This window comes from Bos mutus, chromosome 11, assembly GCF_027580195.1.
Source record: "Bos mutus isolate GX-2022 chromosome 11, NWIPB_WYAK_1.1, whole genome shotgun sequence".
NCBI classification, from domain to species: domain Eukaryota; kingdom Metazoa; phylum Chordata; class Mammalia; order Artiodactyla; family Bovidae; genus Bos; species Bos mutus.
The window spans coordinates 81,602,591-81,618,455 of NC_091627.1; the positions used below are offsets into that span (position 1 = coordinate 81,602,591).

The window sequence follows — 15,865 nt, forward strand, 5'->3', positions numbered from 1 at the left end:
CAGGGAATTGGGGGGCGGGTTGCGGCTTGGGGGGACCTTGCTGGAAGTGGAGGGTCCTAGGGCAGGGGTCCTGGCCCAGGCCGAGGCCTGCCGCCCCAGCCAGCGTACCCAGGCACCTGCCCACCCCGAGACTGGGCTTCCTCTCCCCGCCTCTGTCCCTGGAGACCTCCAGGCTGTGTGACCTCCAGCACGTGAGCACCAGTCTGGATGCAAACACTTGGATGCAAATAAGTGCTCGCAGCAGGGCGCCTTCCTTCTGGTGAGGTGAAGGCAACCGGCCTGGAGCCGGAAGGCCCTGGAGCCAAGGGGATGCCAAGTGCTTGCAGCTTCTCAGGGCAGAGACCTAGAGGATGGCGGAACTAGGAAAACTGACCCCCTTCCAACTCCACCCTAACTGCACTGGCGTGTCAATCCGCGTTCACCCCAAAACCAGGATGAACAGAACCCACTTCCCCACACCTGGAGGCCTTGCCTCTAGACAGGCCCTATATGCAGTGCAGCCAGGCTGGGAGAAGAGACCATTAGAGGAGGGGGGCTTCCTTTGCCGTTAGGGGAACAGGGCTCACAGTTCATTGTCACCACAACTCCTCAAAGGACGAGATGGTGCCAGTCAGCTTGCTGTTGATGGACTGTTAACTGGTTATGTGCCTAATGCTTTTAAAGTTATTATTTTCCCAGGCAAATTCTCTAGACAACCCCTGTTTTCTCAGCCTTCAGACCCTCACAGAAACAAAGAGCCAAATTGAGTTGAATCTGAGCTGGTTTGTCCCCTAAATGAACACAAACAGCTTTCTTTAGGGAAGCCAATCCATTCCGAACTACTCCCAGATATTGTTGGGTAATAAACATGAAGAGGATCCCTAACTGTTGTGGGTTGTTTGGAGTTTCTGGTGGCTTTACAACCTTGTGTTGACTCTGGGTTTGGCGTCTGTGGATGAGAAGTGTCCCCAGAAAAGAAGGCTGTGTTCTGCTTTGTCTGGTGATGGCATTTGTGATTGTCATTATCACAAATTGAGGTGAAAATAGTTCTCTGGCTAGCTAATGGAAAGCAAGAAATAAAATATAAAGCACTTTAATAAAAAAAATATAAAGCATCTTTGGCTGAATTACCTTGATTGACTGTGTAACTCAAGTTTCTTCAAGTATAAAATGGGGACACACTAATTGCACCTCACAGGTGGGGTAAGGAACAGTTGTGATTATATCTTAAAATGCTTTGTAAACCATTCAGCAAAGAGCACTATGCAAATAACAGGTGTCTGCTGCTTTTTTTTTAAACTCAAGCAAGTTTCAGATTCCCAAAGGTTTTACGCTGTGAGTCAAATTGTGATCTCACGTCAACTCTTTTGACCTAGAGAAAAAATAAAGCTGTTCTGTTATGCACACTGCATAGCTGTTATTTATCATAATCCCTTTACTGGAGATTCCACAGAAAACATATTGTGACATCACTGACATCACTCTCTCCATTTCTGAGCTGACACGTAAATAGGCTGCATAATTTAGCTGGAGTTAAACTATAAACTGGCAGCAGTGTTGGGATAATTCAGCCCTTTCCTTTGCCCTAGAATTCTCTAAACCAGGAAGATTGTCTCCAAGTGGAAAGGCCACCTGGAAACCATAAACTGCAAGGGAACAATAGGTCGCAAGCTCTATTAAAAGGTTTTCTCATTATTTTTAAATAAGTAAGCAGTTTCTCCCCTTCAAAATATCTCTGTATTTCTGATAGTTCCTTGCCTGCCTGTCTCATTTCCCCAGCTTTGTGCACCTTACCAGATACTAACCACACTAAATGGGCAAAAAGTGCCAAGAAAACGTCTTCCATCCATACTGATCTCCTTAGGAATAGCCTTATCCAGAAGCCCCAACCCACCCCATTCCCCCATGAAGGGCCTCAGAAATTTGGGGGATTGGAATTAGTTGGAAGTAATGGTGGCAGAACCCAGGCTCTTTCCTTCCTCTAGATTCTGTGTGTATAACCTCTTGCATCTCTAGCTCCTGGGCCAGTGTCTTCTACATAATAGGTGCTCAGTATCTGGAAGAACAAGTGCCCATGAATGATGGACTTAACATAGTTAGAGAACCAGGTGCAGAGTTGAATGCAGGGACTTTTGTCTATGAAACTTTTATACTTCCAAATAACAAAGAAGTATGCATATAAAGGAGTTCAGCAAATGTTTGTACATAGAAGAAAAAAAAAAAAACATACAAAGAAGGGTGGAAAAGCCATAGCTTCAAAGAAACCAAAGCACTTCTACCTCCTCAGGCTGCATGGTTCAGATCACAAACTTGTCACCAAACTTCACTCCTAGCTTGGCTGTTAGACTTTAAAAGTTGCTTGACCCCTCTGATCCTCAAGTTCTACAAATCATGACTAGCTACTGACACCTAATTCTAACACTTGTACTAAAAAGTGAAATATACAAAGTTTGGGGCATGTGTTAAGCTTTATACTTATTAGGTGCTGTCTCTCTATTCCAGTCATCCTCATTACTAAAATAGAGGGGTCTCTCAGATTGTGCCAGAAACTCCAGGAAAAGTCCAGCCTCTCCATGGGTAAAATTTCCTGGCATGACTGCTGTGATTAAAGAATCATGATAAGGGATTGCCAAAAGGCCCAGAATGTTCTCTGTGTCAGTCCCCAGAGTCCCACAGCTTAGCTGAAAAAGTGGATGCTGCAAGGAAGCTATAGATAAGACAGAGTGTTGGTTTTTGCTTCAACATCAGGATGGAGTTTTTATATATGAAAAAAAAAAAAAAAAACCCAGATAGGGCTGTCCAGAGTCTGGGAGCTTTGTGATATTGAACTCAAGAAAGGAGCCTGAAAAAGAAAGGAGCCTGGGGGTCTAGAATGTAATTAATCTGGAACCAGATAACAGGCTTTAGATAAAGTACCATAGCTTGTCCTTTGTGCTTTCTTTGATCTGTTTCTCTTTTTTTTTTTTCCTTTCTTTTCTTTCATTAACTTATGTTGTTATTTAGCAAAATTCTATTGGAAAAATGCCAATTTGTCTCAGCTATTCCAAGGTGGTCCCGGGTTGTACCAGAAGATGACTATTCCAAGAGAAAGCAAGAATCAAAGCAATTGAGCCCCTAAGGGAAAGAAAACCAGAATCAGAGTTTCCTAGCTTCTCCAGTCTTGGCGCCTTCTCTTCCACTGATCCTCCGGGCTAAAAACAAGAAAGTGAAGTCGCTCAGTCGTGTCCAACTCTTTGCGACCCGTGGACTGTAGCCCACCAAGCTCCTCCATCCATGGGATTCTCCAGGCAAGAATACTGGAGTGGGTTGCCATTTCCTTAGGGGATCTTCCTGACCCAGGGATTGAACCCAGGTCTACCCACATTGCAGGCAGATGCTTTAACCTCTGCGCCACTAGGGAAGCCCTTAAATACAAGAATACAGTCTCTCAGAAAACCTCCTATAGAGACACAGAACTTCAGATCCAAGTACTAACATCAAAGATTTCAAAGGGAGGAAAGGAAGCCAGGTTGAAAGAAGGGGGAGGAGGCAGGAGAGGGGGTGAAAGGGGTGGCCTTACAGACGTCTCCTGCCACCTACAGATACCCAGGTGTTATGGGACTTTTCCCTGGGCTTCCAGAGAAGGGAGGACTGGAACTCGGCCCTACCAGAAATCAGACCAGACCAGAAGCAGAATTCGAGTTCTCTGCCAAGAGGAGGTGATCAGTCTCCAATCCTCAGCTCAGGCTGAGGGCCCTTCGTCCAGATTCCTGCATCCAGGACCAGGGGACTAGAAAAACAGGGAAGGATAAGAAGGGTTAAGGAGAGGAAAGAGAAAGGGAAGGGGAGAGAGGTCAATAAAGTCTCTTGTTCCTTACCTGGTCAGGGCACTCTGGCCAGTTGTCCACGTCAGGAGGAGACCAGGGACAAAAGGGTCCCAGTTGCGGCCACTGGGTCTACCCAGGGCCAATCTCAGAAAGTCTTGACTTTTGAAAGTGTGTATTTTAGGAGTCTATGGTGCTCTCGCTCTCATGCTCTCAAAGGAGAGCAAGCTCAGCCATTTGGTGGCATCCACAAAGAGGTTCCTTCTCTAGATTCAACATTGCCTCCAGGTCCTAGAAAAGGTACTGGAAATCACAAGGGGGATAGGAATGAGCCTTTAGAAGGGTACCCTAAATGATTTAAGTGTGTTTTTGTTTTGTGAGATATTTTGTTTTTTTTAACCTATGGAGCGCTAGAGTGCTGTGGATTTGAATGGGAGATGGCAACAGCATATGCTGTGGGGTCAGGAAGTAGAATCCTAAAAGGCAATGGAAAGTGTTGAGGGATACAACAGGGAACCTTTGTAGGAATGACTCAGACCACAGCAAAAAAGATCTTTGGCCACCTAATGAAAAGATCCTACTGATTGGAAAAGACTCTGATGATGGGAAGGATTGAGGGCAGGAGGAGAAGAGGGCGACAGAGGATGAGAAGATTGGATGGCATCACTGACTCAATGGACATGAGTTTGAGCAACTCCAGGGATGGTAGAGGACAGGGAAGCCTGGCGTGCTGCAGTCCATGGGGTCTCAAAGAGTCAGACAGGACTCAGTGACTGAACAACAACAAGAGCAAAGAGTGTGGATAGGAATTGGAGATGGTGGAGAGTACAGGTTGGTGAAAAGGGCTGCTGACTAGGGTAAGAGGTCATGGGGTATGAGAGATATGGATTGGTTTGAGAGAAACTCAGAGGTGTGAGAGATACAGGATCTGGTGCCTTGGGGGAGACTTGAAGTAAAAAGATAACAACTGGGTGGAAAGAGGTGTGATTCAGTGAGCAGACAGTGTGGGAGGGGAGGCAAGTTGGGGGAAGAGGGATGGCTGACGGGTTCAATTTTAGAAAAGTTGTGTTCCAGGTGCCTTTGGAAACATGCAGAATGTTTCCTCATTAGAAAAGAGGTGGATGAACAGACCCAGAGTTTGAGAGGGCTAGAAATACCCTCTTCTATGTCACCATCAGCTCAGAGCCCGGTCTGTCTTGTCTGAGGGGTAAGCCAAACCCTGGCCCCAGGGGAAGAAGCAGGTTCCCTGAATCCTTCAGCTTGGGAGAAAACAGGTTTAGCCAGTCTCGGTCCAGGAGATCAGAGTCCAGGTCCAAATGTGCAATAGGCAGGGTGTGGGCAGAGGGCCACGCAAGTCACCAGGACAGATGGTGAAGACAAGGGGGCATGCCCCAGGGCTGACCTGCCACAGGCAAAATTCTCAGCTAGGGAAAGAGAAGTCTGCTCTCGGGGTGAAAAAAGCAGCTGGGGTGGGAGGGTGGGAATGGGGGAAGAAAAGAACAGGAGGAAAAGGGAAAGGACACAGCCTGAAACACAAATCTGTCTATTCCTACCTCACCCTCTTGCCTCTAAGATGGTATAGAGGGTTACACAGTGGTCCCCCAAATATATGTCTACCTGGAACCAGAACCTACGAATGTGACCTTATTTCCAGATGAAATTAATGGTCTGGAGATAAGATCATCCTGAATTAGGGTTGCCCCTATATCCAACAACAAGTGTCCTTGTATGAAACAGAAGAAGAGAGGGAACAGAATGAAGAGAAGGCATGGAAAGGTGGAGGCCAAGATGAGTGTTATGAGCTACAAGCCAAAACAATGCCAAAGACTGCTGGCAGCCACCAGATACTGGGGGAGAAGCATGGAGTAGATTCTCCATCAAAGCCCCCAGGAGGAATCAAGTTAGCTGGCACCTTCATTTCTGGCTTCTGGCCTTCAGAACTATGAGACAATATATTACTGTTGTTTGAAGCCACCCAAGTTGTGGTAATTAGTTACAGCAGCCCTAGGAAACTCATACAGATGGTAACCACCCCTTGATTTTAAGTAAACATAGATTCAGCCAGAAAAAACTGAGCACTATATGCAGAGACTAAGGGACATGGAAGCTGAATAAAAGAATAAAAGAGGGGGCTTTTCTGGTGGCTCAGTGGTAAAGAATCCACCTGCCAGTGCAGGAGACACAGGTTCCATTCCCAAGAAACCAGGAGAATTCCACACGCCATGGACCAACTAAGCCCGTGTGCCACAAATATTAAGCCTGTGCTCTAAAGCCCGAGAGCCACAACTACTGAGCCCCGTGTGCCCAAGAGCCAGTACTTTGCAACCAGGGAGGCCACCGCAAAGGGAAACCTGAACGCCATGGCTAGGGAGTGGCTCCCGCTTGCCACAACTAGAGAGAAGCCTGTGCAGTAACAAAGACCCAAAACACTAAAATATAAGTAAATAAAATAAAATTTTAAATATTTTTTTTAAAAGATAGAGTTACACAGAGAGAAGGGGCCCAACACCACTCCACTTAAGTCCTGCTCAAGTCCTTTAGACACGGTTGGCTTAGTGCTAACAGAAAAGAACATCCAGATGCTATGCCCTTCAGCTGTCAGTGGAATAATCCTCCTCCCCTTCCATTTTTCCTTCCCCGGCACACCCGTAGAGTATCACACATTCCCATAAGCAATAGCAGATTACCAAGAAGGTAACACACACATTCACTCCTCCATTCCTTTGTCAGGAAGCGCTCTGGCTCCTCAGATCCCAATCAATGCTTCTAGGGTGGGCAGTAGAGTAGGGGCCTTCAAGAATATAATCTTGTCTTCAAAAATGCCCTTCTCATTCACCAAATAAGTAATGAGTGCTGTTAAAGGCATTAAGGACACACCAGTGAAGGAGATAGACAGAACACCTGCCCCCTGGAGCTTATATTCTTGTGGAAAAGACAGAAGAATGACCAAATATAATAAATCCGTCAATAGATGTGCTAGTACACAATGATAAACGCACTACAAAAAGTAAATCAGGATAGGGAAACCAAAAATGATGATGGTGGTCAGAGAAGACTTCTTGGATGTAAGAACTCAAAAGAGACCTAATGATAGAATGGAGTGAGCTGCTGGGACATGTGGGGAGCAACATGCCAGGACAAGGGAAGAGCAAAAGCAAATTCCACAAAGCAAGACTCAGCCTGACCTGAATGTGACCCAGGAAGACCCGTGTGGGTAGGAGATGAGGTCAGGGAAGTGAGCAGCGTCCATCCATGTAGAGCCTGGAAGGCCGTGGTAAAGTGTTTGAATTTTGTTCTAAGCATACTGGGAAGGCTTTTGAGAAATGGAATATTTCCTGCCATATCAGTAAGCAAAGGATGTCACGGTCATCAGCAATGGCAGCCACCACGGAAGGTAAGCTCGTGAACCCTGAGGGAACTCAGGAAGGAAAGAATACCTGCCATCTATCTAGCAGCCACCAGACTGCAGGCCCTCCCTAAGGTGAACGCTGAAAACCACAGGACACTGGCCCCAGATCGCTGAGGTACATATCAAAGGAATGATTTCAGTGAGCCCAGACTCCCGCATCCTCCCATACAGAGAAAAGCACTAAACTCCTTAACTTGGGATATCTGGTTTTCTTTAATTAACCATACTGTTTTGATGTTCAGACTATCTGCCCTTTGTTGCAACACTTCTATATAACAACCAGGCTCCTCCTTCCGCCTCCTCAGAGTTTTCTCAGGGTCACTGGAGATGCTGTCTCCTGGGCCTGAAGTCCTAAAAGTTCCCCTGAAGAAAGCCTAACTCGCAACTTTTATGTTATGAATATTTTTTAAGTCAACTATTTCAACACAGGAGTGACAGGAATCTGATCGACGTTTTTAAAAGATCACCCGGAACATGAAGAACACAAAATAGAAAGAGGCCAGTCTTGACTTCCAATTCAGAAAAGCATGACTGGGGACTTCCCTGGCAGTCCAGCGGTTACCACTCTGCACTTCCACTGCAGGGGGCACGGGTTAATCCCTGGTCAAGGAACTAAGATCCCACAGCTTCGAAATGAACAAACAAACAAAAAAAGCAAAGCAGCATGACTGTGTTCTCTGGAGGCATCAAACCTCCTCTGAGCACTAGGGATTCAAAACTCACCAATCTGAAGTTTATGTGAGGGAAAACCAAACTTCCTTCTGTATTTCATTTGATGTAATAGTGAAAAAGACCCCTTCCAACTCAAACTGGGGTTCTTAGACCTGTGCCAATTAATGGCTGTGAGAGAAATGACCATATACACTGGCTACCTTTTTAAATCCTCTTCCAAATCATACTGGACAGCATCCAGTCATGTAGACTGTAGTTAGTTCCCCTCATACCTGATACCATCACTGAGGTTTTCCTAGGCCGTTCTCCTTTCAGCTGAACTCCATCTGGGTCACAGGGAGCATGTGAATTCCATGAATATGAGCCACTTACTGCATCTTAAATAAAGTGTCTTGGTTATAAGTGATGCCATATATAAAATATCATGATTGAAACAAAGCCTTCTGAAAGTTTATACACACACACACACACACACACAAACCCACACTCCACTGTGGAGAGTGGAAACACAGAGACTTGTTTCGAGGCTAACATACTTCAATACAGAGGTAGGGAGCTAGGAAAAAAGTTTGAGAAGCCCAGGTTCCAGGACCCATGTGATGAACAGTGGGGTCCAATGGTGATAAACCAGAGTAACCAGTCGATCACTGGATCTGACAATATGGCGGTCTTCAGAGACCAACTCCCTTGCTGTCTTCTCTTTTGGTAGTTCCTGACTGTCCAAATCCTAGGCAGTTGGAAACAAATTAGTAGGGTCTGGCCTTAGATATTCTACAGCGTGGATGGCTCCAAAGAGCAGAGAAGGGGCTCATGAATCCCCCAGACTGAAGGATGATACTATAATTTGCTCTTTCATCAGTGCCGTTTATCTTTATCCATATTGGTAGCTGCTGCCCTTTCTATGAGAGACCGAGGGAAGTTTATTTGCAGTCTTGATTTCAAAAAGGACAGAAAATGCTGGAGGGCTCAAAGTGAGACTTTGAACTCCTGGATAAATAAATGGTTGTTTATGTTTCCTTTTATCTCTGTGAAGTTTTGGAGGATAAACCATGAGTAGTTCAGAGCTTCTTTTACAAAGCCAGGCCAGGACCATATTATTAGTGGCAACTAATGCTTTTGAACTGTGGTGTTGGAGAAGACTCTTGAGAGTCCCTTGGACTGCAAGGAGATCCAACCAGTCCATTCTGAAGGAGATCAGCCCTGGGTGTTCTTTGGAAGGAATGATGCTAAAGCTGAAATTCCAGTACTTTGGCCACCTCATGCGAAGAGTTGACTCATTGGAAAAGACTCTGATGCTGGGAGGGATTGGGAGCAAGAGAAGGGGACGACAGAGGATGAGATGGCTGGATGGCATCACAGAGTCGATGGACGTGAGTCTCAGTGAACTCCGGGATGTGGTGATGGACAGGGAGGCCTGGCGTGCTGCAATTCATGGGGTTGCAAAGAGTCGGACATGACTGAGCGACTGACCTGATCTGAATGCAATGTTTCCCATTTAATTGCACTCAATCAGAGCATTGAAGACTTGGCTTCAATTAGAGGGTACCTGGAGGCAGCTTAACCTTTTTGAAGTTTTGGTAAAGGTTGCCCAAAAACGGTCCAGTCAAATCCCATCACTGGTTGCTTTCTGCAAGAGGAGATGAAATGTCCATCCCTGGAAGTCCTAACTCCCTTCCACCCTCCCATAGGCTTCTGATTTGGTGGGTGAAATTTGGACTGTGTTCATGGAATAGAGGGTGTAGAGGGTGGGGCTCTCCTCCCAGTTAGGAGTCAGAATTCTGGAAGTGAAGGGGAGAGCGAAGGTTCCAGCATTTCACTGAGTCTTCTTCCTGCGTCCTTAAACCCGGCTGCCTCCTTCTGTCGGGTGTCCCCAGTCTTCTCCACATTCACACAGAACCGAGGCTGGACCCTTTCTATTGGTGGCCTGAAGTCTTTCAGCAGGTAAGAGCAACTTCAAAGGCAGAGAGTCTGAGGACTGTGTGACTGTGGTGTTCCCACGTCTTCCCACTTGTCCAACTCTCCCCATCAACACACACCTTTGCACACCCCCATAAAGTCCCTCAGATCTGGGCTGGAGTGGGGACTGCTTGCCCATCACAGTCATTGCCTCCAGAAGGAGATTTGAGGTGAAGCCTTCAAAGTTCCATACCGACTTCTCCATGGTAGCCAGCTTCTCCTAAAGCAACTGCAGCCGAGGGCAGGCCCCGAGTCGTGAGGGATGGAGCAATTCCCAGCCAGTGGCATGTTGCTGGGATCTGATGCATTATTTATGATGCTGGTGTCAGCGTGGCTCCCAGGCACCAGGGGAAATGGAAAAGGCACTTGGGCCTGTGCTGATGAAACTAAATATTTAAACAGGAATCATGAGTTGAGGTAAAATCCATTTTTCTTCAGTAAAGCAGAAAGGGCCACAAATAACTTCAAGGTTGAGCACTTGGTAAATACCAGATCATAGGGGAAGGCTGGGGGCTCCCGGTCCATGGCTTTCATCTACTCTCAGATCCCAGTTCCTCTCCAGGGCAGATGTAAAGGGTTGGCAAGGCACTTCGGAGTTGAAGGAGGAAAGCGGAGTTGGAGGAGCAGAGGAATTGATTCAGAGTCATGGTCACCCTATTACGGCTCTGTGGGAATGAAATTTGGAGACACTATAACAAGGTCCAACCGGACGCATTCCTCTGTGTCCTTTTTGTCCATTTCCCTGTTTCCTGAGATCCGGTCTACCCCATCTGCCCAGCTGATCCCACTCACCTTCTGATTAGCTGGAAGAAGGATGATGGGATGCTGGGCAACCGTGAACCAACCCTCTTGTCTTGATTCTTCTTATCTCACCTGAGACAGTCCCAGTTAGGAAGCCATCCTCCACCCACTGCACACAAACCCAGAGGACACCCTATACAGAAAGGAACACGGGGAGTAGGGCCCTCCATTAAAAAATTTTTTTTTGGCTACACTGGGTCTTAGTTGCAGCATGCTGGAGCTTGAGTTTCAGCATAGAAACTCCTAGTTGAGGCATGTGGGATATAGTTGCATAAATAGGGATCAAACCCTGGCCTCCTGCATTGAGAGCACAGAGTCTTAGCCACTGAACCACAAGGGAAGTCCTAGGGCCCTTCATTTTTGATATACAGAAATCTCCAACTATGAGGAAAGACAAGGTCTCCAAAGGTAATTTCCTGGTGGAAAGAAATAGTTGTGGTTTGGCCTGGCTTCTTCTGCTGGGTTTTCCCCTCTTGGTGGGATCCTTCAGTTGCATTTCCACAGCAGTCACTGTTCCTGGTCCCCAGGGATGTGCTTTTTCCCAGTCCCTGCATGAACAAACACCTTTTTCTTCCTTTCGTCTAAAGACAGCTGAGACAGGCTGACATTTTCAAAATTAACTTTTATAAGAACTTAGGAAATAAAAGGAAGTAATTGCAAAAAGTACAAAGACAGAAGTTCAATTCAGTTCAACGTTTATTGAGACCCTGTGTTTAGCTGATACTCTGGATTATCTTAATAGATGAAATGGATTTCTGATCCTCAAGGAATTCACTGTCCAATGGAAGAAGCAAGCACTTCGAGTATGATGGGTTGTAATCTAATAAAATAAAAGCCATAATTGCTCAGAGTTGGTAGCAATTAATATGCCCTGCTGTAAGGGCAGGGCTGGTCAGAGAAGACTTTGAGAGAAGGTGCTATTTCATCTGAAGCATCAGTGAAAAATAAAATCTTTGCCTGGTAAAGAGTCAGAAAGGACATTCCAGACAGAGGGAAGAATATGTAGAAAGTACACGGAGGACATATGAGAATCAACTGGAAACTTGGTTCAAAGCCAGATTGCAAAGGCCTTACATGCCAGGCTAAGAAGTTTGACCTAATCCTATAGGACCTAGAGGCAATGGGACCCTAACACATTTACATTTATATTAAGTTAGAAGGACAATAGTGGCTAAAGTTGAATAAACAGCTTTTTTTTTTAAATTTTTGGCCACACCACTGGACTTGGAGGATCTTAGTTCCCGGACCCAAGGTTCCCCAAACCTGTGCTACCTGCCGTGGAAGCGAGAGAGTCCTAACCGTTGGACCGCCAGGGAATTCCCAATAAGTTTTCATTTTAGCTTTTGTTAGAGTTTCCTGTGAGTTAGTTTAGCATAAACACAAAAAGTTTCTGGGCCTTCAGAGCTGAAAATAGAGATGGGCAGTCGTGTTCCCTGTAAAACTTATCTTTAAATGCAACAGAGAGAAGTGTTTTAAGAGACAAAGAGTAAATTAGAGCTCATTGTCTGAGTTCCTTGATTTAAAAAATACCTTTGTTATTATGGACTGAATAATCTTTGTCCCTACAAAAGTCCTATGTTGAAATCGTAACCACAGTGTGATGGTGTTAGGAGGTGGGGGCTCTCAGGAAGATACTTAGGTCACAAGAGTGGAGTCTTCATGAATGGCATTATAGAAGAGACCCCCGAGAGCTCTCTAGCCCTCTGCCTGCCGTGTGAGACTACAAGTCTGCAATGCAGAAGCGGGTCCACAGCAGCCCCTGGTCTTCCTGGCACCCTGATCTCAGGCTTCCAGCCTCCACAACTGTGGGCGATAAGTTTCAGTCGTTTATAAGCTTCCAGTCTATGGTGTTCAGTTATAGCAGCACACACTGTGTATAAAAATTTGGGGGCAGTGGGAGGGGAGTTGGATATAACGATGCCAAAACTTACCTATGGAGGGGGAGAGAAAGAGGGGCTTCCCTGGTGGCTCGGCGGTAAACTGCCTGCCAATGCAGGACACTCGGGTTCTGTCTCTGGGTCAGGAAGGTCCCATATGCCCTGGGGCAATGAAGCCCATGGGTCACAACTATTGAGCCCACATGCCACAGCTACTGACATCCATGCATCCCAGAGGCCAGGCTCAGCAACAGGAAAAGCCACCACAATGAGAAGCCCCAGCGCTGCGATGAGGAGTAGCCCCTGCTTGCCACAACTAGAGAAAAGCCCCCTCACAGCAACAAAGACTCAGAACAATCAATCAATCAATAAATTGTTTTAAAAAGAAAGAAAATGTGGGAAGGTGAAAACGACTCAAATATGAGGAGAAATGGTACTATTGCTTGAGGACCCTTCCTATGTGTTGGCTCCCACTTCAAAAATCCCAGCTGTCTAATGTCTTAGGGGTCATGGACTACGAAGTCCCCGATGCCCTCGAGAATTCTTGTCAGGGAGAAGCAGATGAAGGTTTGGGGGCTCCTGTGAGAAATGATTATTTAGGTTGAAGAACTGGAGAGAGGTGATTATTCAGGCCTGTAAGACTTTCAACGACAGGAACTTGGAGATTTTTAGAAACCAGGAATCATGCAAATTTGAGAAATGTAAAGACTGAGTCCTCCCAGGCCTTTGGAAAATTAACTGAAGAGATAACAGATGGCAAATTATAACAGTTTTTTAAAAAGTAAATATTAAGCAACTTGAAAAGAAATGTTGGCTAAGCACTGACCAGAATTTATACTAGTTCCAAGGATATGGCCCTGTGTTCCCTCGGCCATCTCTCTCTGGGCACTAAAGGTAGAAGAATTTGCACCTCCAAGGTACAGGCACTCTAATCCTCTTTCCTGAATCGGGTATAGAAACACACATTTTAAAATTGATTTGTTCACAGAGACAAGGTTGGACATTTCCAAAATAATTTAAATGCCTAAAAAATTTAGTAAAATACCCACCCCCCCTCCACCACCACCAAAAAAGAAAGCTAAGAAATGTATTAAGTGAAAAAAAGCAGGCTAGATTAAAATACGTATGGTACAATTGCATTTTTGTTGTTGTTGTTTAGTCATTAAATTATGTCTAACTCTTTTGCAACCCCATGGACTATAGCCTGCTAGGCTCCTCTGTCCATGGGATTTCCCAGGCAAGAATTCTGGAGTGGGTTGCCATTTCCTTCTTCAGGGGATCTTCCCTACCCAGGGATTGAACCCTGGTCTCCTGCATTGGCAGGCAGATTCTTTACCACTGACCCAGCAGAGAAGCCCACAGCTGCACTTAGGAAAAACAAAAAATTAGATATATGTAGATGCTGAAGCTAAAACTCCAGTACTTTGGCCACCTCATGTGAAGAGTTGACTCATTGGAAAAGACTCTGATGCTGGGAGGGATTGGGGGCAGGAGGAGAAGGGGACGACAGAGGATGAGATGGCTGGATGGCATCACCGGCTCAATGGATGTGAGTCTGGGTGAACTCCGGGAGTTGGTGATGGACAGGGAGGCCTGGTGCACTGCAATTCACGGGGTCACAAAGAGTCGGACACAACTGAGCAACTGAACTGAACTGAGTACAAATTTGGAAAACTCAGCAGTGGCCACAGGACTGGAAAACGTCAGTTTTCATTCCAATCCCAAAGAAAGGCAATGCCAAAGAACACTCAAACTACCACACAATTGCACTCATCTCACACGCTAGTAAAGTAATGCTCAAAATTCTCCAAGCCAGGCTTTAGCAATACGTGAACTGTGAACTTCCAGATGTTCAAGCTGGTTTTGGAAAAGGCAGAAGAACCAGAGATCAAATTGCCAACATGCGCTGGATCATCGAAAAAGCAAGAATTCCAGAAAAACATCTATTGACTATGCCAAAGCCTTTGACTGTGTGGATCACAATCAACTGTGGAAAATTCTGAAAGAGATGGGCATACCAGACCACCTGACCTGCCTCTTGAGAAACCTGTATGCAGGTCAGGAAGCAACAGTTAGAACTGGACATGGAACAACAGACTGGTTCCAAATAGGAAAAGGAGTACATCAAGGCTGTATATTGTCACCCTGTTTATTTAACTTCTATGCAGAGTACATCATGAGAAGTGCTGGGCTGGAAGAAGCACAAGCTGGAATCAAGATTACTGGGAGAAATATCAATAACCTCAGATATGCAGATGACACCACCGTTATGGCAGAAAGTGAAGAGGAACTAAAGAGCCTCTTGATGAAAGTGAAAGAGGAGAGTGAAAAAGTTGGCTTAAAGCTCAACATTCAGAAAACGAAGATCATGGCATCCGGTCCCATCACTTCATGGAAACAGATGGAGAAACAGTGGAAACAGTGTCAGACTTTATTTTTTTGGGTACCAAAATCACTGCAGATGGTGATTACAGTCATGAATTTAAAAGACACTTACTCCTCAGAAGGAAAGTTATGACCAACCTAGATAGCGTATTCAAAAACAGAGACATTACTTTGCCAACAAAGTTCTGTCTAGTCAAGGCTATGGTTTTTCCAGTGGTCATGTATGGATGTGAAAGTTGGATTGTGAAGAAAGCTGAGTGCCGAAGAATTGATGCATTTGAACTGTGGTGCTGGAGAAGACTCCTCGGACTTGAGAGTCCCTCGGACTGCAAGGAGATCCAACCAGTCCATTCTAAAGGAGATCAGTCCTGGGTATTCATTGGAAAGACTGATGCTAAAGCTGAAACTCCCAATACTTTGGCCACCTGATGGGAAGAGTTGACTGATTGGAAAATACTCTGATGTTGGGAGGGATTGGGGGCAGGAGGAGAAGGGGACGACAGAGGATGAGATGGCTGGATGGCATCACCGACTCGATGGACATGAGTTTGAGTAAACTCCGGGAGTTGGTGATGGACAGGGAGGCCCGGAGTGCTGCGATTCATGGGGTCGCAAAGAGTCGGACGCGACTGAACTGAACTGAACTGAGTGTAAATATATAGACACATAAATGTATAGAAGATTGGATAGAAGATCTGCAACTAACAGTAGTTACATCTGGGGACAGAGAGTGGGACGCATGTGAAAAACAACTCAATTGTCATCTGTGTACTTCCATACTGTTAGAAGTATAGTACAATGTGAATGCAGAACATTTTCATCAAAAACATTTTTTTTTTTTAGTTCTACAAGTTTATTGCTACCAACCCATCTCCCTCCACCCTCATGCATGCATGCTCAGTCATGTAACCCCATGGACTGCAGCCCTCCAGGCTCCTCTGTCCATGGACTTTTCTAAGCAAGAACACTGGGCTGGGTTGCTA

At 45.7% G+C, this 15,865-nt stretch overlaps 1 protein-coding gene across 5 annotated transcripts in view; it reads right to left on the minus strand.

Annotated features, from left to right (window-relative positions):
- Nucleotides 1-15,865, minus strand: part of MTA3 (metastasis associated 1 family member 3) — a 213,477-nt gene that overhangs the window by 162,936 nt on the left and 34,676 nt on the right. The window lies entirely within an intron of this gene.